Genomic DNA, 8,295 nt, shown 5'->3' with positions numbered 1-8,295 from the left:
GTAATAACTGTAGATAGCAATTTACCAATTCTTTTTCATATTAATTTAAATATACGAAATTACAAATTTAGCTCTTCTGTGTATCAAATTTGAATATAAATAATAGCCATTTTGTAATATGTATAATGATCCTAGTTTGATATTCGTATCGAATATACTAATTTTAAGTCGAAAATAAACTACAAACTATTCAAATTTTGAGCATAATTTTTTTCCGTGCACATATAATCATAAATAATTCTATATTATAAGTTTTTTTACCTGCACGGAAAATAATATGTAGTATCATTTACTTCAAGGTTGCAGTAAATGTGTTCGTAGTTAAAAATACCACATAAATGATAAAAGTTACTAAATATGCGACAAATTTTACTAAGTTAATAAGTTTAATTTACTCCTATCTTGCGGTTAATTCTACTGCACACTGCAGTAACAAATACTCCAGGCGGAAGTTGAGAGTACTACAGAAGGAGCACTTCCCGCTATTTTCCCATTTTGAGGTTAGTCTGTTGTGTATATTCAATTATTAAAGCGTCTCATAAATAATCATCTGACTTTTTTAAAATCCAAAAAATAACAATTAAAAATTTTTTTTTATTCTGCTTGTTCTTACGGCGCATTTATGATAAAAAATGTCGTGAAAAAAAAAATAAAGATTTCGATAGCTTTTTTGCCTTTAAAAGTTGGAAAAAAAATTGGCTTTCATGTTTTTGGATAAAATTTCTATTTTATCTTTTTTCATAGTATTGATGTATTTTTTTTTTTCAAAGTACATAAAACAATGAACAATTAAAAAGAAAATTGATCAATTTGATAAAAAAAAATTTAACATGACCCAGCATGGGTGAACCCTATTTGTAAATAATTACCATGTTTAGTATATACAAATAACTCAATAAGTGATTTTTAAAAATAATTTATAAAAATTTAAGGTTATATAGCGTTTATTTTTACGTAACCTTATATCGAGTAAATTGAACTACAATTGGAGTTACAAATACCGCATGCTGTGTTATATCTTACTTTTTTCGATAGTTGACGCTTAACTACAATATTGTAGTAAATCTAACCACAATTTGGAGTTGTCTCATGTCATACTACAGCCTGTGGTAAATGGAACTCCAGTTGTTGTTGCCATTACTACAATTTATTTTCCGTGTGGGTATGTTTGGTAAAGCCGGACAACTTTGCCAAAAATAACCACCTGCTAACAATTTAAAAATAAATGGAAGTCTTATCAATAATAAACAAACAAATAATATTGCGAATTCTTTGCTTTCCATCCGTTGCCTCATTGTTTTAAAAGATAATATCAATAAACCGCAGAAACATATGTATTTCTTAATTATTTTTTCAAGAGCCATGTAAGAAAAACAGATTCTTTGTCAACAGACCGAATGATTGAAAAATACAGAATTATATAAATATGTAAATCATAATGAACATTCAATCATCATTACTGTAGTAAGATTCCATTGTTAGCAATATTAATTGGTGAGTACTATGAATAATCCATATATATAGAATACCATATATTTCTACGTATTTCTAAAATCATCAATAGTTCCCACTAATTTCTTATAGAAATTTGTTATCATTATGGATTGAATAAAAATCCCGTGCATAACCATCTCTTGCGATTTCGGAATCACTATGAAATTTATGGGGAAATTCCGGTTAGCTTATAATAAAAATATTGTGAGACCATAATAAAATTACGGTAAAATCACCATAATTCTGTGCCATTCGGTAACTGTAGTTTTATGGTGATCTCACAGTGATTCGATAGTGGTTTCACAGCAAATTTACAGTGAGCTTACAGTGAATTCACAGTGAATATACACGGAGAAAACAATGTAGTAAATTTTACTAAAAAATATGAAAATAATTTTATTATGCCATTTAGTAAATTTTACTATATTAGAATGGAAATAAATAAAATTAAATTTTTAATAACTTTAAAATTTTTATTATTGTTATCATTTTGATAATTATTGTTATTTATGTCACCTGTATTGGTGTTGGTGTCAATTTTTGTTTTCTAAAAAATCACTTGTTTTAACCGAGATTCGAACCCTGATCTTCCACGCGCGAGTCCTTTCCTGTCTGACGGCCCGACGCCTCCTTTAGACAAAAGTTTCAGAACTTGTGCGTAATAAAATATTTTTTATTAATTTTCTAGCTCAAATCATCTTAAATGTCGAGAATAATTCTTATCTTCGTTATAATCGCATTATTTATTGCCGCAATTACTGCAGAACAGTGTATAAATTATCAGGAAGACGTATGTAAAAAATGATATCATTCGAGTATTGATTATTATTATTATTATTATTATTATTATTATTATTAATATTATTATTTATTCACAGTGCTCACACGGTAGCAATTGCTGTCAAGGCCTGGCTTGTAAGCGTATACCTGATTTGGGAAATGTCTGCCTGTATGAAGATGATGGACGATTTGAAACAGTATAAATTGTAAAAATTAATCTGTAGAGATGACTCGTGTACACAGACAAAGAAATTAACTTGGTTCCAGTAAATTATTTTCTTCAAAATATTATTCTTGTTTGAAAACATCTAAACTATCCCTGGTGGAAATTTTTTGGACTTCTGTCTTAAAAAGTCTTTGGAACTCTAGAACTGAGTTTTTAAGACAGAAGTCCGAAAAATTTCCACCAGAGATTTAATTAAAAAAAAAATTCAATCTTGAATAAATAAGTTATTACTCTTTAATGGAGAATGAAAATTTTTCTTTCAAAAATTTTACTCTTGAAAGAAGCGTTTTTTGTTTTAAAACAAGATGCATACTTATTTCTCCCAAGAATTTGTTTTTCTTGATTTGAGGCCTATAATATTGACTCAGGATGATACCGACTTAATTTGAGTATGGCGCATTTTTTGAATCAGGATGTTCTTTCCCTGTTTAGAAAATCTTATAGAATCCAATAGTTACTTATAAATTCCCATAGACATTTTATAAGAATGAATAAGTTCTATGAGAAGTGCTATAGTTAAGTATAGGGCCTTATACCTTGGCTATAAGAATCTATCGGATTTTTTTAACAGGGTTACTCGATTCAGAAATATAAAAATATATTTTTTAAAGTGATTAATCAGTTTATTACTACAATAGTTACTCATACTAATTTTTAATTTGAAAGTTTAATGCATATTTTTATTTAAAAAAAAAATTTATTTATACTAAAAATTTAAATAATATTTTTGTTTAATGATCACATTTTCAATAATAGAAAATTTAAAGTTACGCAGTAAATAAGTATTGACAATTAAATACATTTACTGTGAAAATCTTTAAAGTTTGAACACAATAGTGATTTACTACTTTAGGTATTATAATGAACTTTGTTCATATTTATATACATTAAGGAGGTTCGAGACCGATTTTCAAAATAATAACAAAATTCTGAAATTTTTTTCACCGAAAGAGTTATAAAAAAAAATATCACTGTTAAAATTTCAAATCGATTCATTACACCGTTTTCGAGAAATAAATTTTCAAAATTCGTCATACACGGGTGTAAATGGGAATAATTTTTTAAAGTGCTATAGCTTTTATTACAATAATACCATCGCTACAAATTATTTAGTATCAAATAATTAAACATTTCTGAACACATTAATGTTTTTTAAAAATTTAATCATGGGTTTGTTATTAAATTATTAATAAAATAAGAGGCGAATTTTAGTTAATGACGTCACATGTGTCGTGAAGCTAAGAAACGACGGCAACAGCGTAAAATGACCGCGGGAAATTTGAATAACTGATAATCATTGGTGTCGGACCTGAGGTCCAGTTAGTAATAAACCTTGTAACCAACAACAGTACACAAAAAAATTACTACAAACTAGCGCGCTGTTGCCGTATTTCCGCATTTATTTTTTAATCACTTATTTTATTAAAAAAAAATTATTTGATTTAAAAAAAAAATTTTTTATGATTTAATGCAATACTAATAAAAGTATATTGTGTTAATTGTTAAAACTAAGTCAATTTATAATATATTCTATCAATAAAATTTTGGTGTGTAGCAGTTGTAATTTTGCAAACACACAATAGAAAATCTACGAGATCCCCTATAAAGATAATCGGTCTCGAATCTCCTTAAACAAAAATAATTTTCAACGGCAAGATTTATGTTTTTATGTTCAAATTGTGAACTTGCAATTCAAGACTAACTACAACTAACTGAGAAAAACAAGCAACGCTGGACTCGTCGAGGCGCCTCTGCATGGTATCAAAATTTTTACTTCACCCAACAATTAATAAAAAAAAAAAAAAAAAAAAGTTTATTATTTTTTAAAGGGCGGCTTCTCTGCCCCACAAAAAAAATTTTTCTGCCTTCGTATCCACCAATAATGTGAAATGTAATTTTTCTTTATGAATTTTACATAAAAAAAAATTTTATGTAATGAAATTTGATCTAATTTCAGAAATATTCCTTTTTCAACTTTTTTTAAGGGTACCCCATTTTGCCCGCCAAAAATAAAAATATTATTTTTTAACGGCATCTAAAAATTTTGTCTATCTTCCGTGAATATCATTAAAAACAAAGAGATTTAGCGTATTTTAGTCTACAAAAACTTACTATTTTTTTAAGTACCCCCTCTTGCGGCAAGCATAAGATACCATTTTTATAGAGCAGTTAATTTCCTACAAAAGTTAGTATTGCGCATTTTATAATAGTCATTTATTGTCGAGTTATAAAATTCATAAACAATAATGAAATTTGTTTTAAAATGATCAAACTTAAATCGTCAATATCATTGAAATGGTGAGGTTTATGGAAAAAATATAATATACCTTTTTTGTAGAGCATTCAATTTCCTACAAAATTCTCCTTAGACATTTTCTTGTACGATCAATTAATGAGGTATGTATTTTTTTCTATTGGACTGAGAAAAAAAATAAAAAACTGCAATGCGGAGGAGCTTCCTATTAAAATTAAGAGCTCATATTTGGTGAGAATTTATGTGTTAGGGTGGCGCAAAAAAACTGACTATTTTTTTTTCGAGTCTCTTATGAAAATATGTTGGCTTACGATGTTTTAGGAAGCCTTCAAAAATCGACGATAAAAAATTTCAAGAGGTCGCTCACGAATATTTAAAATATCAAAAATTATTGAAATTCGGATTTTTTACTTCGAAATTTTTTCTTTGGTCGCAGCAATAGTTTATTTTTGTAAAATCATGTCTATGCTGAAAATTTCGGCCCAAAATTTAAATATTTAAACAGCGCTCAAGAATTTTGAATATTAACTGATAATATGTGTGACTAATACTTTGAATTAGTTTTTGGATTTTTTTATAACTCAAATAATGTCATTTCACTAAAATATAACTTTTGCATAACCAAAAATATACAGGACAGTCTTAAACAATAAAATTTGCTAAGTTTTGAATAAACGACAAAACCGAAAAATTGAATTAAAAAATAAAAAAGTATGTAAATAACTTATTATTTCTAGTTCTCTGTTATAATTTCATTCATTGTGATGCAAATTGATGGTGAAAAAATCGAGAAGCTTTATTATCAATATTCAGGGTCGCTCGAAAACGTTCAAAAGACAGCACTCGGAAACATTCAACATTCTTGAGCGAGGTTTAAATATTTAAATTTTGGGCTTAAATTTTCAGCGTAGTCATGATTTCACAAATATAAACTATTGCTGCCATAAAGAAAAAACTTTGAAATAAAAATTCAAATTTCGATCATTTTTGATATTTTCAAAATTCGTGAGCGCCCTCTTGAAAATTTTTTATCGAGCTGATTTTTGGAGAATCTTTTTAAAACATCGTAAGCCAACAAATTTTCATAAGAGACTCGAAAAAAAAAAATAGTCGGTTTTTTAGCGCCACCCTAGTGTTTATGTATAATAAATATCAAAGTTTAAAAATTATAATAATTAATATGTGTACGAATTTAGAAGAATTATAATTACAATCGAAAATAAATTGAATTTCAAGTAAATCATGGAGTTTCTATTGAAGATTAAGACAGTAAATAATTAACTATTGGCTATTCAACATTTCACCGGTCGTGTAATGCGCGCACACTGAAAAAATGAGTCAGTGTTCTTTACAATTAGTTTTGTGAGTGAGAGATTTTTATTGATTAACAACGTAAATATTCAAGTCTGTACAGTATTATCATATATGTATTTTCTTGCTACTCAAACTCCGCTTTACATTCGACGGTCAAATTCTTCATCAGTTATACATGTCCCTTGAAATAAATACGAATTACATTGATGACCTGCACAACAGCCGTAACCCTGAGATGGATGGCACTAAAAAAAAATTTACAAGTTCATTAATTTTTTAATTTTTAGTAGAAATTGTTTCAGTCTATCGACACATCTGTACAATAATTTTTTTTATATTAATCTTAAAGCAATGGTATGATACACGGAGAAAAAAATATAGTAACAATTACAATATTGCATCACGGAAAATAATATGTAGTATCATTTACTACAAAGTTGCAGTAAATGTGTTTGTAGTTAAAAATACCACATAAATAATGAAAGTTATGCGACAAATTTTACTAAGTTAATAAGTTGAATTTACTCCTATCTTGCGGTTAATTCTACTGCACACTGCAGTAACAAATACTCCAGGCGGGAGTTGAGAGTACTACAGAAGGAGGACTTCCGGCTATTTTCCCATTTTGAGGTTAATCTGTTGAGTATATTCAATTATTAGAGCGTCTGATAAATAATCATCTGACTTTTTTAAAACCCAAAAAATAACAATTTAAAATTTTTTTTATTCTGCTTGTTCTTACGGCGCATTTATGATAAAAAATGTCGTGAGAAAAAAAATAAAGATTTCGATAGCTTTTTTGCCTTTAAAAGTTGGAAAAAAAATTGGCTTTCATGTCGCGTTACTAAAACCAAAAAGGCGTATCTCAAAATATACGCCCTTTTGGTTCTGCAGAACCAAAAGGGCGTATCAAATTTTTTTTTTGCTCCAATCAATGTAAAAATATTGAAAACATTAAAATCTATGGAAAAAACGAAAAAAAAAAAATTTTTTGTTTTATGCCCTTTTGGTTTTAAGCAAAAATTTTTTTAAAGTCATAAGGGCGTATCCTATTTTTTCGGTTTATTATTGATTATAGGTCAGAGTAAGAAAAAAAATTGCAAGGGTAATAAAAATTATCACTCCACAACTTAATTTATCTGAACAAATATTTATTTAAATAAAAAACCAAATTTCTTTATTTAATTTTGATTGAATCTTAAGTTTGTCACAATTTTTTTAATTCAACAATTGATGTAAAAAATATGTATAATTCGAGAACGAAAGAAATTCATCTAAAAAATTCTAAATTCTATGAGTGCTGTGAAATTTAATTTAATCAAATTAAAAAAATGCACATTTAGATTGTTCAATTTTTCAAAGGTGCATTTTTTCATTTTTCAATCAAGGTTTCATTTTCTGTTTCCTGTTTTTTTTTTCTTTTCATTTTTAAAAATCAATTGCGGTTGTTCTTGAGAATTGTTATGGTTCTAGAATACCAATATATCGAAGCAAGTTTAATGACCTAAATCATTTTTGTGCATCAGGCACCGTCCCACAAAAATATTATCAATATTATTAAAGATTAATTTTCAGCGATGGTAATAGTTTATAAATTATTGTCAAGTTATGTTCTAAAAAAAATTAAAAAAATTGTCAACATGTTGTCAACATTTTTACATTGATTGGAGCAAAAAAGTTTTTTTAAACGCCCTTTTGGTTCTGCAAAACCAAAAGGGCGTATATTTTGAGATACGCCCTTATGGTTTTAGTAACGCGATATATTATGTAAAACACATTCAGGTCAATACGTATATATATATAGGTAATGATTTACAAAGAATCTAAAAAATCCAAATTTTTATTTCTCATTAAAAAATAGTTTTTATTGAATAGTACACGATTACAGGACATCGGGATCAAAAAATTAAAAACTAAGCATTCATTTATTTTTTTTTAGTTTTTTTTTAAAGAAATATGAAAAAGGTAAAGAATTACAAACGTGCAAACATTAACACTCAAATTTTAATAAGCGTTAAAGAAAACTTAAGTAATAGCTAGCTACTAGTAATGAATATGAAACATTCAATAAATAATAATAATAATAATCTGATGTTCATTTTGATATTTATTTAAATCTTAAATTTATACACAAACATATATATAATATATACATTAAATTCAAGCATAACACTCATCACAAAAATTATAGTAGCATGTCTTAAAAATACTCTATAACATAACGCAT

General features: G+C 27.1%; 1 long non-coding RNA gene across 2 annotated transcripts; it reads left to right on the top strand.

Moving 5' to 3' along the window:
- The first annotated feature begins 407 nt into the window (after window positions 1–407).
- Window positions 408–2,726, top strand: LOC103572942 (uncharacterized). 2 transcript variants are annotated; one of them, XR_001345291.2, is made up of 4 exons: window positions 408–500; window positions 1,359–1,494; window positions 2,183–2,284; window positions 2,373–2,725. It is a non-coding gene; the product is annotated as an uncharacterized LOC103572942 (long non-coding RNA). The 2 variants fall into 2 exon arrangements; XR_008404403.1 differs by having other exon boundaries at window positions 415–500; window positions 1,393–1,494; window positions 2,373–2,726.
- The last annotated feature ends 5,569 nt before the right edge of the window (window positions 2,727–8,295 follow it).

Source organism: Microplitis demolitor, chromosome 10, assembly GCF_026212275.2.
Source record: "Microplitis demolitor isolate Queensland-Clemson2020A chromosome 10, iyMicDemo2.1a, whole genome shotgun sequence".
NCBI classification, from domain to species: Eukaryota; Metazoa; Arthropoda; class Insecta; order Hymenoptera; family Braconidae; genus Microplitis; species Microplitis demolitor.
Note: the sequence above shows the minus strand (reverse complement) of the source record. Positions and strands in the feature narration are given on the sequence as shown.